This window comes from Monodelphis domestica, chromosome 6, assembly GCF_027887165.1.
Source record: "Monodelphis domestica isolate mMonDom1 chromosome 6, mMonDom1.pri, whole genome shotgun sequence".
In the NCBI taxonomy this organism is placed as follows: Eukaryota; Metazoa; Chordata; class Mammalia; order Didelphimorphia; family Didelphidae; genus Monodelphis; species Monodelphis domestica.
The window spans coordinates 239,181,790-239,200,321 of NC_077232.1; the positions used below are offsets into that span (position 1 = coordinate 239,181,790).

An 18,532-nucleotide genomic window follows, 5' to 3' on the forward strand; every position below is an offset into this window, starting at 1 on the left:
AAAAGTTCCACCCAGCATGATCAAGTTGGAAAGACTTGGTTTTGGATAGAGCACAGTCCTAACAATAGATTGTGTGTGTTGCCTAAGGACCAATCAAACTAAATTTGGCCCTCTTGATGTATGTTAAGTAAGAATCAGATGGATTAAGTTCATCAACTAAATGATAATAGGGACAGGCCTAATATTGCATTGCTAGAGCAACTATGATTTTTTTTTTAGAAAACAACATAGAAATATGCATTAAGAACTTTAAAATTTTTCATGTTCATTATCACAGGGATACCATTACTAGGATTAGGACTAAGGGCCTTATAGAGAGACTGTGTATCTATGAAAATGTTCATGGAAACTTTGTTTCTAATAACAAAATAAATGGAAATAATACAAATGCAATGATTGTGAGAAATGGCTGAATATGTTGTGATATCTGAATATGATGTACTGAATTATGCTATTGGAAGTGACAAATATTGGAAATATAAATAAAAGAAGGGAACTACATAAAGAAATGAAAAGAGAATAAGAACAATGTGTACTATAATTAAATTATTAAAAAGCAGCCAAATCAAGAAAGAGAAGTATATAACAAATCTAAAAGGAACTCAAAAGCAGAGGATATTTATATATCCTCACATATAATTTACTTATTTTTAAACAAATTATAAACAACATGGAGTTTGTGGCTTTGCACCTATTTTAATGCACTTATTTAGTTAGTTTTTTGGTGGATGTAGTTGTTACTAAGTATACATTAAAATTGAAAAGAAAAAATATGCCAGAAAATGAGCCAAATATTGAGAGCAAAGGTTTTTTTTTTTTTTAAGTTCTAATCAGTTTCACAAAATTGTGCTTTTAAACCAATCATTGTTTTGAAAGCTCAAAGTAACAGGTGGTACTTTTACATTTGACCTAACATTCCATAGAATCAACACACCTCCCCAACTAATATGATATGTGTAAAAGAGAGAATGTGTATATGCATGTGAGGGGAGAGGAGGAAAAGGCTGAGATATTTGGAAATAAGTTCCATTTAAAAAAGAGTGAATGTGACTAATCACACATAGAGTCTTCCAGGCTAATAATTAACCACTCTTTAAAAAGAAGAGTCTGTCAAATTTGTGTGTATATGTGTATGCTTTAATATGTTAGAATCAATTTTATTATTTTGACATAATGTCCTTTTTCATTGATGGATACAATGTACATAGTAAGATTTAGCTTTAATGAGCAATGTGGACACATAAGAAATTAATCCAATCTAAATTATAAAATTCTTATTTCTATTATTTTAAGTCCACATCTGCATGGAACTCAGGAAAATTCACTAGTTTTGGTACTGCAGGTAACTGAGTGTCTCTGAAGTCTTTGCATACATTCCATATTAAAGATGTGCATTTATCTTTGCAAAGTGTTTTTGATGGGGTACAAAATGTGTTACAATATTTTGCATTTCAGACAGCAGCATTTCACAGTTTGTTTCCTAATGTCAGAAGTGAAAGACATGTTGAACATGAGATTTTTATCTGTGATGCAGAGCTGTGAATAGAATATGACTCTAACAATTTAAGAATATTAGGAAACCAATACACAGTTCCTATCCAAAGAATTTAGAGCCATCGACCAGCTTTTTCGCTTGGTGATATACTCATCATTTACTATTGAAATCAAAGGAAAGGCACACATATGTTCTAAAAACAGGATTCAGCCCGTTCTATTTAATACATACTATTATTCAAGAATTCAGGTAAGACAAGATTTTGAAAATACTGTTTCCAACTAGGCATATCATCTTATACATAGTCAATCTCAGCTCCCATTTGTATTATGAATTTCTACCCAACTTTCACCTAGCAACTATTGCTTCCTTAATCACTTCTGTGTTCTTGTTCACCCTGAAAACTATCAACATAAACCTATTTTGAATTGAATTGTTGCTACCACCAGACTCTAGCTGAGTGACTCTGAGCAAAGCACAATTTCTCTGGGACTCACTTTCTTCACCTGAAAAATGAAAGTGCTGTATTTCAGCTCTAAGTTCCCTCCCAATTTTAAATCTATGTTCTCTTCCTTGTAGGCAGGGTTTTCAAAACCTAATAATACAAATACAAAAAAAAAACCTCTCTAATATCATTTACTATTAATGGGTTCTAAAGAAAATGACCTTTTCTGCACAAATAATATTCTAGAGTCATGCATGAACCTTCTTTTCAACTTGTCCTTCACAATCCCTCTCTTCCCACCATATATAATCACTTGGAAACCTTGAGTCATAATACTTTCAGTCTTTGGAGAAATTTAATTCATTGGGTTTGACACAACTGAAAAGGTCATCCTATAACCAGGTAAAAGCTTAGGTTTTAGAGTTAACTGTTGACATGATCATAACAGGAAAAAAATATATATATATATATATGCAGGTGAACATGAATATATATCTTCTTGCAAACCATACAAATCTCTAAAAACAAATGCCATTGACAACAAGAGACAGCAGAAAGTGTTCATGGGTTCCTCAAAGCAGGAAGAACCAGAGAGCTTTCAACTATACTGACTAAGCAAGAAAAAGAAATTTAGATTTAGGGAATCACTAATAATGAATTTGACAGAAAAAGGCATGAACCTGATCATTTCCAGTTTCCTTTCATGAGGGAAGAACCTGCTATAAATGCTACAAATTTCCAACAGCCTTGCCCTCATATCATACTGAACAAATTATCATCTGATGAGAAGGCATGATTAACCACAATTGAGCAGTAGGCATTGACAATGAAGGTTGGATCTCAGGGACTGAATTTAGAGACCTTCTAATCCTATTCCATTCCCCACTTATATGAAATTTTACATCTACTGAACCCTGATTCACTATTACAGAGCTATAGTTCTCCATAACCAAAGGACTTGCTAGGGCAAAACTGCCATTGTTGAGTCATATGCCCAAGATCAGAGCCACAAACACCAAACCTTGGGGCAGCAAGATGTCTCAGTGGATTGAGAGCCTGGGTTAAATGTGGCCTCAGAAATTTCATAGCTAGATGGCCCTGGGCAAGTCATTTATCCCCCACTGACTACCCCTTAGAACCAATACACAGTAAAGGTTTTTTTTTTTAAAAAAAACTGCTTCCATTAAGGCACCTTCTAGAAAATGAGCCTTTGGAATTTAATCCAAGGTTCCTTTTTAAATTGATGATTGAGAGAGAATTTATTGAAGTTGCTTCCAACCATCATTATAAGGTCTTTCCATATAGGATTATCAATCAAATTATAATATATTCTCATTGTGTTCTATGAGTAGCAAACTACTCACTTTTCTGTTCCCAGATGTATGATACCAAGTTGCAGGATATGGAAGTTAAAAAAAAAAAGTCCAATAAACACTGTCCTCTTACTACCCATCCTTACTGTGTCTTCTGCATTCACCTTGCCCTATTGTTCCCTATTCTGTTTTGTTTCCCTCCCCTTCTCCCATGTCTTCAAGAAAGCCATTCTGTTATTAACAAGCTTCCCTTCCTCTTAGACCTTGTCTTCTCACACTTCTATTTTCTTATGCTCAAGAAATCCTGGCTTCTCCCAGTTGGAGACAGTAGAAAATTATAAACAAGATCTAATAGGATGCTACTGATGACTGAAGTGAATTTCAAAGAATTAATTTTAAGTGAAAGGTGTAGAGCAAAGGGTTGACATTTGAGGTGAGGAGCAAAATCTCTTTCTCCCCTTCCTTCTAGTCTAATGAGGCTGTGGGGTATATAAGAGATTAATACAGTTGAGAGTTGCATTTGGAAGAAGCCAGATATAGAGTTCCCTTCAACCATTCTATTAAATTTCAGTTATAACTACCTACAGGAGTCATCACTGTCTGTCTCTCTGTTTGAGTGTCTCTCAACCATTTTTATCATTTAAAAAATGAATTCTGAACTTAACAAATACCAAATAAAATGGGCATATCCATCCACATAGTAAAAGAAAAAAAAACCATTATCCAAGAAACTTTAGCTCTTTGGTATGTATGGCTTACTTTTTATTATAGGCCCATGAAAAATTCAATCTGTAATTTAAAAATCTCCCTCAATTGTCTGTGCTTCTTTCTAGTCTTCCTTCTGTTTTCAACTAAGAATTTTAAAAATATATATGCCTCAATCATTCTTTTTTTCTTTCTTTTTTTATGCTATTCTATCCCTACTTCCCCTCCCCCTTTCACTTCCTGATTGGAAGGGAGGAAAAGAGAAAAAGAGGGTTTCTCCCTCTCTTTTCAATGCTTTCAGCACCTAGATCACAGTCGTCCTCTATGTCACAATTCTTCTTTTCATATCTAGGGATTTCACTATATGTTGATACCCCCACCCCCAGTGCATTAGTTTTTTTAACTTCCAAAACCTACACTCTATATACAAGTCAATCATATAAAGGGATGGTCATATGCTTACCCCCATAATCATCTGCAATTTTTTATTGAATAATAACTTTGAAATTATTCTATCTGATCACAACATACTGTCCTTCCTTTTCTCCCAGGCCCTATTCTTTGATTTCATCATTACCTCTCATCATTCTAACCTTTCTTCTTCCTCCTGCTCTGACTTCATTTTCTTCCTTTCACAATCTTGACCTTATAGTTCATTATTTGAACTATATAAGACTGTCATGTCCTTTTGAAAAATTTGCCCCTAGTTCCATTACATTGGCTAAACCTGATCTTGGGTTAATTCCATCTTCTCCTCCCCTATATCTATGTTAAAGATGTCAAAAAATCTCTGTAATGCATTCTAATACAAATTGAGATGACAAGGAAGATGACATTTAAGTAATATTTATTTAGCTCCTTAAGGTTTATAGAACATTTATAAATATTCATTTCTTTTATTCTCTCAACAACTTTAGAAGGTGGGGATAAAGGGTATTTTATCTTTATTTTACAAATGAGGTAATTCAGGCTGAGAGAAACTAAGTGCCTGTCCCATCATTACACAACCAGTAAGTGTCTGATGTATAATTAGAACTCAAGTCTTACTTACTACATTTTTATTGTTCTATCAATTGCACTACCTAGCTGGCAATCTAATCTCTCCTAGACCCACATTATTGTAAAGTAATTCTTTTGTTCTTCTCTAATTGACTCTATCATCCTCTTCATAGAAACACTTTGAAGTCTAATCAATTTTCTTCAAGCTTCTAATAGCGTGATTTCTCTAATTTCTCTCAGCAAAGAGCCTTTATTCTCATTTTATCAAGAAAATAGAAGGCATCTGTATTGTGTGCCATAATTTCTGTTATTTTGTATTTCATAAACACTTTATTATCCTTCTATTCTCTCCTTTACTTCAGTATCTAATAAAAAGGTGTCCTTCTCCTTATCGAGACCAAGTCCAATTAATGTGTATACTCCCATTCTATTCCTTCCTGTCTGCTCTGGGATCTGTCACCTTTCAGTCATTCACTGTCCCTCTTATCTTCAGTTTTTCTCTAACTATCATCACCTCCCCTATAGCATGAAAATATGTCTATGTCACCCTTATCCTTAAAAATAATCTTGACTTGATCTTACTGACCCTCAAGTTAATTTGTCACAGCTTTCCTCCCTTTCAGAAATGAATTTCTCAAACAATAACAATAAAAATACCTACACCCTTTATTTTCACTTCAATCAATGAATAGGAATCCAAAAGACATCTTCAAAGCACTTAACACTTTTGTAGTTCCTGGCATTTGATAGGGACTTGAATATTTGTTGACTTGTTCTAAGGATGTAAAAAAGGAATGGTCATTTCTAGACATATGATAGGTTTGGACATATCTGATTTGCTTATGGTGTCCACATATGTTCATGTGTTTATATGCCTATATCTGTTTCTAGTTTCATTTTTTTATTTGTTCATATCCAAATATATTTTGGACATCTCTATTTGAATGCCTCAACATCATCTAAAATTCAACATACTACAGAAATGAAAACTCATTATTGTATAAATGGAAAACTAAGCTGAATGAAAAAGCAGTATTATTTTCATGTTTTATGAGAAATACAGGAAGCAAAGAACATTGAGAAAAATTAATATTAATATTTATAGAAACTTAAAGTTCTAGATCTAGAGTTCTTAAACTTTTTTGTTTGTCATGGGTCACATTTTGTCAGTCTGGTGAGACTTCTAAGAATAATGCTTTTAAATATATTTTTAAATAAATTGAATTATAAGGAAAAGTAATTGTGTTGAAATACACTATAAAATACATCTTTTTTTAATAATCATGGATCCCAGATTTAAAACATATGTCCTAAAGCAGAGGAATCAAATACACTGCCCATGAACTTTAGACAAACCAGATTAAAATATAATGGATAAATGCTTAATAACATAAGTAAAGCTAAAATAAAATGGGCATTAATTTGTAGTTTTGTGTCAATATATAATGCAGAGGGATCCTTATATATGGCTAAGTGATCCTTAATGGTCCCATTTCTCTTTGAGTTTCACATTGGTACTATAGAGGTATCTAACACAAATATCTGGACCTGAAAGTCTAACCCTCTTTTCCTAAGAATAAACATTATTAGTGGCCTTCCAGACACCAGGAATAAATTATTTTACACTAGATATGGTATTATTGTTAATTTATTGTGCCTAACCAAAACAATATCCACAAATTTAGTATTTCTCCCACTTGATTCATACCACTAACCACACTCCCATTCCATGGATAAAGCCTATTGTTGTTGGTTGAGAGTAGGTTAAATAGCTGTTTACTTGCCCATATGACCAGAGCAGGCAGACAATGGGAAGAAGTTAAATTAGAATGACTCATAACTTTTTCAAGACCTGGAGCCCAGGATGTGTAAGCAGACATTAACCTGCATATTGAAACCCCCAAGTTAAAAAATAAAAAAGACCTTGACTATGTCTCTTAATTTCTTAGACTCAATCCAATGGCACATCATTTCTAACATAAGATTTCCTCCACCAACAAAACTTGTCCCTTACTTTGTACATAATTCCTCCTGTACATGGCGATACTTCAGATAGGACTTTAACCCACATTTTTCTGAAACAAGTTCATCACTCTACTTATAGATTCACACTCTTTTTAGTATATTCCATGATTTTTAACGTGAAAAAATATATTTTGGAGATGAAATCAAGTTGTGTGAATTTCCCAGTAGAATCTTTAATCATATTCATGGATAAAGAACACATTTCTCCCCAGAAAAAGCATGTGGAATTATGAATCATTTTATAAAAAAACCCTTACCTTCCATCTTGGAATCAATACTGTGTATTGGTTCCAAGGCAGAAGTGGTAAGGGCTAGGCAATGGGGGTCAAGTGACTTATCTAGGGTCACACAGGTAGGAAGCGGCTGAGGCCAGATTTGAACCTAGGACCTTCCGTCTTTAGGTCTGGCTCTCAATCCAATGAGCTACCCAGCTGTCCCCAGGAATTATGAATCATTTTCACTGGATACCTTTCCCTCAATGATGGGCAAGTGTGTAGATGGTTACCCCATACTGAAATCAACAATGAACCCTGTCCATATAATTAGGGTATGGCAAATGATGCACCAATCTAATTTAGAGAAAAATACTAAATTTGGCATTTAATTTGTATTGGATTTGCTACTATCATATCCAATATAATGTAATTTGTTTTTGGGTCCAAGAGGTCAGTAACAATGTATAATACCAGGAAAAGAGGGAAGGACTTTCAATTTGCCTCTCCTATATTTTTCTATCCTACTAGGCAAGACAAATGCCACAACTGTTATAATTTGTCTGCTCTGGCTATTCACTACAGTGAGAAAAGGACTTCATATCCTCTATAGTAGTGTGAGTAGGGTACACTGCTGATGGCATGGAATCATAGGACCTGAATAATCTCCTGTGTTGATGTAGGATAACTACTCCTATTCACACTTTCAGGAACTTATAGTACATATAAACACATACACATTGCCACATCTGGTAAAGAAAAAAATTACTTTGTGAACCTTACAATTACATAAATTTAGTGTGTTATATTAAGATCCATTTAGAGAACAGAAATTAGTCTTTAGTTGTCAGTAGCCATAATGGACCTTTCAAGAGTAGATAGTGTTTGGAGAAGAGGTAATAAAAGTCAATAATGTCAAATACAAGAATAGATCCTTCTTTCTTCATGAGAATACATGTATAATATCTACATACATATACAATGTATATATTATAAATAGGTATGTATATGTATAGATCTCCTTGACAAAGAACATATGTAATATTTTAATAACATAAATAATTATAATTTCCCATTCTTTACTAATCATTTCAGAAATGAATATTGCCTTTTTAGGATTAACCTATAAAATCCTCATCTTATATTTCTTTTAAACTCACTTAAAGCTAAGTAAATAAGTGATCATGGAGAGTTTGCTTAATTGATTGCTGTGCCTTTTCTATATGTTCTTTCAATAAGATTGCAAATATGAGGAATCTTCCCAAGATTCTATGATTATTAATCTAAGGGTTTAGGACTTGATTGTCCTGATTGTTCAGTTATTTTTAGAATAGATACGTGCCAGTTGAGTAATAAAGGGCTGCAGTCCTCAATTTATAGCTCTTAGGAGATGATTTCTAGGTGTTATTGATAATAATTCCCTTAGTTATATCCAACTTTTATAGAAATCCACAAAAATATCATGGGAGTTAGAGAAGAAAATCAAGTCACTTTATATGAGATATAATAGCTGATACAGTCCATACTTTAAAAAAAGAATCTATAAAAAATTCTTGATTATTTCTCAGATGTCTTTCAACACTATTGATTTTTAAAAGAATGTCTTGATAAGTAATATTATAGGATAATAGATAGAAATGCTTCTCTGGCATCATAATTTCATAGCAACTGGATTGGTTCTCACAGAACCCATGTTCAAATGTTTCAGTCTTAACACCCATTCATCCCATTCTCAGTGGTAGAAACTATAGAGTCCTAATTAAGGAGATACTTTTATTTTTTCCAATTAGAATTTTCCATGTAGCATAAGTGGTTAGAGGGTAGCATATCTCATTCTTCTCTTTTCCAGTTCTTTATCTTTAACATATGCAAACATCTTAAAGCATTAAAATTTATGCATATCTTTGAATAAATTTTGTATACTTACATATGGGTTTTCAATGACAAAAAAATGGCCCCAAGTGCCAAAGTGCTTTTGAGATTCAACAAAGTGCCAAAAAGTCATTTTTATAAGCTACTTCCTGAATACTGTACCTCACAACACAGATCTTTTGGATTTTAAAGTGTGAAATAAAGCTATTTTTGGATTTACCATTCAATATTCAAATCCTGGTTCACAAAAAAAGGGTCTTTTTGGCTTCTTGAAAGAATCAGCATGGGAAAAATAATCCTAAATACCATCTGTGAAGATTATGCTTCTGTTCTATTGTTTTGTTATCAAACCTATAAACCACCCCCCAAAGTCCCTGTGAAATTATCTGTGAAAATTAAAATATATATATATATATATTGTTCTTTTCTGTGGGTAAAATTATCTATGTGAGTAACCTATATAATAGCAAAAGGAAACAACAAAATAAAAACCTCTCTTTATAAAAATATAAAAGTTTACAATCTTTCGTGTATGAATTGCTAATTTGAAGCCTCTTTGTAAACACAAGAGTGCAATATACCATGTTACAAATTATAAGAAAGCATTTTAAAATCAAAATAAAGGAAAAAAATAAACTTAAGAAAAATAGTATCCTACAGAAGCTACAGCAGCACTAAAAATATATGGATTTTTAAAGAGCCTAGCAATTTAAATCTCTTGGTATGATTTAATGTGCAAAAGTACATTTCTTTCAATTTATAGAAAGTACTTTTTTACAAATTGTGATCCCAAAATAGAATGATGATAGAAGCAAAATGTCCTTTAGCTAAATATGCAGACTGTTTGTATGATTCTCAGTTGGATTGTTATGCCCCATGGTAAATAGCAATGGAATTGATAGTTGACAACAGGAACATTTTTGAAAGATAGGGAAAACAGTTTCCAAATATTTCATATCAGTTACAAGTATGATTCAGGATTTAAGGATGGATGCTTAATTTTAATGTGAGCAGTTAAAACTATTTAGATGTTTTCCCAACTACCATATGTTACTAGACCACAATAATAGATATTTTTAAAAGCATTTAATCTATAATATTTAAATGGATTTGAGGATCTAATAGACTGGAAAGACTAAGAGTGTGATTTTCTAGAGAGAGTTGGTCTAAATAAGCAACAAATAAATTGTATTGGACATGACTGTTTTTAATCCTAAACATTTTTGTCTTTCATTCTGTCATTTTCCTCCTAGTTGAATATCATATTGAATTTCTTTACCCTTTTTATTTTTGCCAATAATGATATATATATAAATGAGATCAAATAGGAACTAATGACTATGAGTTTCCATTTGTGTAATAAGTTGTATTTGAAATTTCTTCTTTTCCTAGTAAATTCTTTTCTCAATGAACATACAGTCAGTGCTTCATATTTACTTTAAAATAATGATTAATTGTCAATTTTAGAAATCTCTGAATCAACATGTATGCTTAATTCTAGTTTTTTAAGTTTTTTTTAAGTGCCTTGGAGTACTTTCTAGAGATCTCTTTGTTTAACTTAATTAAATTTTAATGGTTGTTTTCCCACTAATTAATCTAAGAGATCCAGTCATGTCATTTAATGTAATTTCTGTATGACTGATGATGCTTTGGGAAAATGAAGAGTAACCATTTCATCATTTCTTTTGTCTAATTCATAAACTCCTAAAAGTCTGTGGAAGTCATCAGGTAGAAACAATTCACTAATTAACTAAATCCATTACCATGCTCAACTGAACAAACTCACCTTGGAGAAGGTTCTAAATAATGGAAAATCTGACCAACTTTTAAACAGAAGGGAAGCCAAAACTTCAAATGACCTAGAATTGTGCTTTCTAGAAATGGGTTTTAGTACTGGGCAGTTGTATTCACAGCGTGATTATTCTTCTGTTATGTAATATTTAAATAAAAATCGGCCAACAACCTGCTATCAACCGAATAAGACACTAGAGGGCAAGAGTGTCACACGCCAAACTCCTTTCCTGAGGACAGGTTCCAGTACCACACTCAGAAGACAGATGTTAACTAAGATGATAAATAACAGGACTTCCGAATGCTACAGTGAACTTGTAATGGGTCTTTTAAGAATATTTTAAATGCCAGCCTTTCCCAGCAGATGAAAAGTTAGATGGTTAATAAATATGCATAAGTAAATATAATCACAGCATGCCGAAAAGAACCCCCTCACACACACACACACACGCGCGCGCACGGAAAAAAAAAAAATCTTTCAAAATCATATTTACAAACCAGGAGTCAGTTATCACAAGGGGCTATTGCTAGTAGGCTAAATAAGCTTATTTCAAACCGGAAGAGAGGGAAGCCTGGTTAAAGAGCTAGTATGAGTTCCGGGAATTCCAGATTGCATGCAACACCAAACTTGTTTCTCCATGCTTAAGCGTAACCATACACCAAGGTTAGCAAAGAGCCCAAATTCTTCCTGATCTGGTCACTGAGAAGAGAAAAAAAAATGATACCTCCCATTCTATTACCTCTGGAGGCTGTTTTCCGTCAACATGTTTCTGCTCCGCTTTGCTGTTGACCTGCTGCAACTAGCTCTTCTAGATACAGGACAGAGGGGGTCCGTGGCGAGCCTCAAGGCCGCTGTTGCAATCTGCTCTACAAAGAGGGGCCAGCCGCCTGAAGCTCAGCCCTGTGGGTGGCTGCTGCGAACGGGTTTCCCACTCTTAGCTGAGGAATCCAAGTCTTGGAGTCTCCCTTACCCAGGCAGTAGCTGCTAGGGAGGAGGTGACTCCAGGAGGTGCCCACAGGGAATAAAATGCAAGGAAGGGGGTTAGAGCAGCCAGAGCTTCTCAGTCGGGCCACTCCTTCCAGAAGTACAAAGCCCTAGACCGTGAGGGGATGATGATGATGATGATGATTTGATGATGATGCTGTCACCAGTTCCACTTAGAGTGCACTCCTGCACTGATCCAAAACCAAAGTCCCTTACTTTTATCTACCAGTAAGGGATGCCGCACTCTCTCCTGCTCCCTCTCAACCCCTCCCATCCTCTCACACACTCTTGGAGTGGCAGGAGAGAGGGAGGCAGAGCAGGAGTGGAAGGCATAACTCCTTGCTCAGCGCCGGCTTCCTTTTCATTGGCTGACCTTGTGTCCAATGAATAGCTTGTTCGGCTGTCTTCCCCAGGTCTAGTGGGCCAGAGATCTCTTATTCTCAGCTTCAGAATTCCATTTCCTTCCATGCTTTAGAGGTGAGGAGAAGCTTTGTGGGCGGCTGTCGACTGTTGCTGCTGCTGCTGCTGCTGCTGCTACTGCTAAAATGTGTATGGGGAGAGGGGGCGAAGATACTGACATAGAGACAGAGAGGGAAATAGCAACACAGAGAGAAAGAGAAACACCGAGAGACAGAGAAACAGACCGCGGAGAGACTGAAAGAGCAAGTAAAATACAGAGACAAAAAGACAGAGTCAGAAACAGAGATAGAGATACAGAGAGGTAGAGAGACAAACTGAGAGTGACACAGAAACAGAGGTAGACTGAGAAAGAAAAAAGCAGAAACATCTAAACAAAGAGACTGAGGCAGAGAGAAAGAAAATAGAAGGAGTGGAAAGAAGAGAAATGAGTGAGACAGAGGAAGACAGAAAAGAATGTTGCTCTACTTGTTCTGGTGCTTTATTACAAGCTGGGATTGTGCATGCTCCTAATATTTTAAAGTATTGTCTTCTCCTACCATGGTCAGCTCCATATCTCAGCTATCAAAGCTCTCCTCAATAATTTTTCCTTAGTTGACACTGCCCCATTTGGGGAAAAACAATCTTTTCTAAGCAAGCAACCACAGAACACATGGACACAATCTTGGGGATTGACCAATCACAAAATTCAAGGGCCATTAACTTTTGAAGTCAATCACAAGTATTTGGCAAAGTGATCCAGGCCCATAATCTCTTCTACTAGGTTAATTTCTTGAGTTTATGAGTTTGGGGTTTCTCTTTAAATAAAGTTGATTGAGTGTTCTCTTAGTTGACAGAAGAACTATGACAGTGTGGGAATGGAACAAGCCCAAATTTCCACTGTGACAACAGTTGTATTGAGATTGTGAATGGGTACTACATATACAATCTGTACAGGAGGAAGAACAAAGCTAAAAGAAAATAAGAAGAATAATTCAATGAGAAAGACATGTGAGATGTGATTTCTTCTGAGTTGTTTTCATACTACAAGCAAGTTTGATTAGGGATTTCAGTTAACTCTTCTTCCCATTTTGTTTTTAATAATGATTTATAATAAAATAAGATGATGTGATGATAAGAGAATGCTATAATAATAATATTTCAGACAGCAATGTGTTATGGAATTAAAGCAATGTAAGGAGATCCATTAATTTTTAGGCAATGACATTATATATGTATTTAACATGGTTATTCAATTTTTATTTCCTGATATTTTGTGATCCATAGTCTCTCCCTTCATCTCCTTCCCAGTCTTTGAGACAGCAGATAATATGACATAGGTTAGACATGTGCTATCAGGTAATACCTATTTCCATGTTCATCATGTGAAAGAAGACACATATTGCTTATATGACAAAAAGACTCACAAAGGAGAGAAAGTAAAAAACAGTATGCTTCAAATAGTTCCTTCCATGGTGGTGGATGGTCTTTTTTGTCATAAGTCCCTTAGAGTTGCCCTGGATCTTTGCATTACTGATAATAGTTGTCATTTGAAGTTGATCATTATACATTATTGCTATTACTGTATATGATATATTACAAATTGCTAAGTAAGAGCAGGGACTAGACTTTAAGCTTTCAATGGTATATGGATCTCCCAGAGGAGGAAATTTCCTCTACAGATGCAGATTAGCACCTTCTGTGCAAGTCATAGTTTTAGATTGCTTGTCTAGAGCATCAAGAGTTTAAATGGCTTGCTCAGGATTCATGGTGCCCCAGTAAGTGTCAGAAGTGGAACTTGATTCCATATTATCCTGACTTTGTATGTACCATGGTACTCTACTTCATAAAATACTAAGTAATATCCTAACAATCGTAGAAATCATTGCAGATTCTCAAGTGTTATAGTTATAGCACATAAGGCAGACAAGCAGAAAACAGGACTGAGTATCAAGAGTATCAATTAAATTGTCCTTCCATGAAAGATATAAAAAATAGAACTTTAGGGCTCTGAGAACCTTAGAAATAATTTAATCAAATTCCCTGTATTTTACAGAAGCAAAGTCTGAGACCTTTAAGTTAAATGATTTTTGCCTTAATAACCTTGAGCAAACTTCATTTTATCTAAAAGTTTTGTTTCCTTATTAATAAAAAGAGAGTTGGATTAGATGACTTCCAAAATCATTTCCAGATCTATGAAAATTACAAAGCAACCTAAAAGCAGAGCCAGGCTTAGAATCAAACTCCATTCTATCCCAGTGTAGTGTTCCATGATGATTTTTTGGAGGGTGTAGTTACACACAATAGGTGATTTCATAGTATCATAGTTTTAGGGATAGAAGAGGCTACTTGTACACATCTCTTTTTTTCTTGTCCTTATTCTCACTAATTTCAACTCTGTCCCTTCTCCATTTCCCTCTTTCTCTTCTATCTCCTTTCTCTCCCCACCTAGAACTAAATGTTTCATGTATGTATTGGTCTAGCTCTCTGATTTGGGGAATGGAGAAACTGCTTGAACTAATTAGGAACTAGTTCATCCATATCCCATTTTTAAAGCATTGTCTGAAGGTATTGAGTGGTGAAGTAGTTTGCCCATGCTCACTCAAGCCATATGTATCTCAAACTTACATATTATTAATCTCATGAATACACACTTCATGTTCTTTCAATAGGACTGGGATGCCATCACAAATAGGTAGCTGCTCTTGATGTCTGATTGACAAGTAGAATTCTCATAGGCACCATTCTATTGCTTGACCTTGGACCTTTGAGGGGGAAAAGCACAAAAATAGAGCTTTTGGGAAATTTTTCCTTCCTCTCTCTCTTAGTTTCCAGGGGTCCCTAGCTGGCATCACATTCTTTAATTTGGTTAAATGATTATATTTTGCAAACAGAAGTAGGCCTTGCCTGTAGAACAATGAGCTAATCCCAATACTTATCCTCCCACTATTGCCATAAAATATTGCCTGACTTGCTGCAGCAAAACCATTTCCCCTTCTGGAAAGAGTCAGTCAGGGAAAGAGTCTGAGAGTTTAATTTGTATCCCAACTCTTCTTAGTGAATATAAATGGTGTTCTGAATTTTCCCTAAAGTTTCTGCTGAGATATTAAAGGAACAAACAAAGCACAGGCTTGAAAATATCAAGTTTATAGTCATAGGAAACCAATGAGATTTTTACTTATTTTTTATGATACATGCTATATATATTTTATAATGTTAAAATGGCCAGCCACTTTATTCACTCAGATATTAATAAAATGCTTTTAAGCAACATCCAAAGGAAGGAGAACAACAAGGCCATGGTTGATATAGTGGTATAATAATTTATGCTTCATACTACCATAGCAAATGATTTGCTTTTCTTGATAGCTCTTGCCCTTTGATATGATACTTCCTTGTAGAAGAGAGTCATTATCCAAGATACTGATTATAAAAGAACCATGAAAAATATGAATTGGTAGAGTGTCCTTCTGTTTCTCACTATCTATATTAAAGCAATATATCACTCTACCAGCAAATGTTTTAAAACACTCAATTGTTTATGCATGATACCTTAGTGGTTTTTTACTTGAAGTTGCTGAACAAAGATATAACAATTCTGTCAAAAAGAACTCCAGCTGGATGAAATGCTTTCTACAATGCTGATACCTTAATGCAATGTATTAATGAATCATGGAAAATTCTGAAATTGAAAAGCATAACGATTTAAAAGAAAACCTGTACTGCTTAGGAGGTCATCAACCACATCAACATTTTTCATAGAAATAATACATAATTTAATGCTAGTTTCACTGGTGTGGATTTTAACTTCACTAACACAAATATCACTCCACTGCTATCCCTTCTTTAATGCTTTTTCTTGAAATTTTTACTGGAAATTAAATAGAAATGTAGATAGATAAATAGATAGATACACATATATATAGGTATATAGATGGATATAGATACATATTATCATCTAGTAGCTGGCCTTTTCAGACATATCTAGAGTGGCCCTTAAATAATGTAGACCATAGATCAAGTCTTTCCAACTTTTTAGCCCTTCCCAGGGATTGTATTGTTGTGGCAGGGCTTTGGAAACTTAGAGTCACCTCCATTAAAACTAAGACTTAAATAGAGAATATATTGGATTTTGAAATAAAATGTGTTGTTTTATTCCTAATACAAACAGAAATTTCCTTCCAAACTGGGCTATACATGATCTGAGTTAGGGCTAATATCATACACTTAAAGCTTTTTGTTGAGGAAAACAGTTTTTTGTGGTGGCAAAGAAGTAGAAACTGGATTTCAGTTGGGGAATTGCTAAACAAGATGTGACAAATTATTGTGATGGAATACTGCTACACCATAAGAGAAGATGAACTGGTTAATTAAAAAAACATGGAAAAATTTATATGAAATTATGAAAAGTAAAAAGAGAAGAACCAAGAGAAGATTATATATTCAATAGAAAGATTATTTGAAGAATGTCTTCTGTAATCCACCTTTACAAAAAGAACTAATAAATAGAAACAAGCAAAATATAAATTTATATATGCATATATTTTTGTCAAATGATGTCTTTAGTGTGGGGAAGGAAAAGGGGAAAGAGAAACTTGTAGATTTTCAATGTAACTAATTAATTAATTAAAATACTTTCTGACTCAGGAAAGCATTGTGAATTTGCCAGTGATCCCTGTTTGCTACCAATCACAATATTGATCCAAGATAGGAAAAGAGTGGAAGAGATACATAGATCCCTTCCTCCTTTCTTAAGACCTAACTTTCAAAATAAAGGCTTTTATAAGGTAATTTGGTATAATTCTTTTTAAAAATAAATTATAAATAGCATATTTCATCTTTATATGACCCATATTTCCCAGTGTACTCCCTTCACAATCTCCCATACAGAGATCCACTCCTATATAAATATATTTATATTCATATGGTAGAAAACAAACCTCAATTCAGTTAAACTATCCAGTATATTTTTGAAAATTGATGTCAAAAGCATTGTTCCATAATCATAGTCCTTTACTGCTGCTAAGAAATATGAAGGAATTTTGGAGAGTCTGTATAAAACCTAATTAGGTCATTATTGTTTACATTTATTTTTATTATGTATTTTGTTTATATGTAACATAATATGTAACAATAATAATATAATACATATGAGCAAAGTAGCCAAGGTGGATAGGAACTCATAAGTCACAGCATATGTCTGAGGGTGGCCTCCCTTCCTTGGACTCATAATGTGTGCCTTGAGGAATATCTAATGCTTTCTATAGCTAGTTCAACTTGTGTCTGTAACTTATACTTAAATCTCTGTTTGTGGTTTACATGTACTTGATAGAATAAAATAAAGGTGTTCTGCTGATTAGAACAATGATTTGATATAAATATGTAATAAACTAAAATAAATATGCTTATCATCACATGAACTACATCCAAAAAAATTATCTAATTCTTTTTTTCCCTCCCTTCCACCCATTCCCTTTCACCAAGAAGACAGGTAATATGATATAGGTCAATAATGGTGAACCTTTTAGAAATGGAAGGACATGCCCCTCCCAACCTCTACTTCCCTAGACTATAAAAAGGAAAGAAGAGAAATGGGTTGCAAACCAGTGAAAAGAGAGTTTTTGCAAAGAGAGAAGTTTGCTGGACTCAACTGCATGCTGTGGAACTGATGAGGCTGTGTTCTGGAATGCAGGGAAAGGGATAAAAGTGAACACAGGCAGTTACTGGGGGGAGCTCAGACTTCCTGTTTCTTGAGTTGTCTGGAGCTGGAACTTCCTCTCTCTCTGAAGCTGGGAAGATTTGATTCCTATTCCCGGGAGTTGAATACCTTGATCCCTGCTGTTCCTGACTGAAGAAAATGCTTTCTTGCATTGAAATCATCAGTGTTCCTATAAGCTGAAAGTAGCTGTCTACTCAGAAGACCTGTGACCTGCTTGCCTGTGCAAACTGTTTGTGGTGGGAAGCCCAGAAACCAACTTAGACCTAACCCTACTAGGGTTGAACCCCAACCTGAAGGGCTCACCCTGAAGCTACTCAAAAGACCTGTTTATTCTACTAACTGAAGATTCAGTAGTGTCAGATTAGCCAGTTAGCCCAGGGAATTTAGACAGATAGGTCAGGGCCTAGGGAGTGTGGAAGTAAAAGAAGAAATCTCCAAGCAGAGATCATAGAAGGTGAGTGATTAGCTAGAACCCTTAGAGTTAGGGAATCCTAATTACTTAATTCTCCCCTTCATATTATCTTGTTTCCATAAATAAATCCCTGTCCTGTTTTGTTTTTTTTTTATTTGTCTGG

General features: G+C 34.5%; 1 protein-coding gene across 1 annotated transcript in view; it reads right to left on the minus strand.

Annotated features, from left to right (window-relative positions):
- The window catches only part of LOC100011021 (bifunctional heparan sulfate N-deacetylase/N-sulfotransferase 3), a 230,393-nt gene extending 218,234 nt beyond the window's left edge, over nucleotides 1-12,159 (minus strand). Inside the window, exon 1 of the mRNA XM_001362764.4 lies at nucleotides 11,598-12,159. The gene's annotated coding sequence lies outside the window, so the exon portion shown is untranslated. The remainder of the gene's footprint in view (nucleotides 1-11,597) is intronic.
- Nucleotides 12,160-18,532: the final 6,373 nt, after the last annotated feature.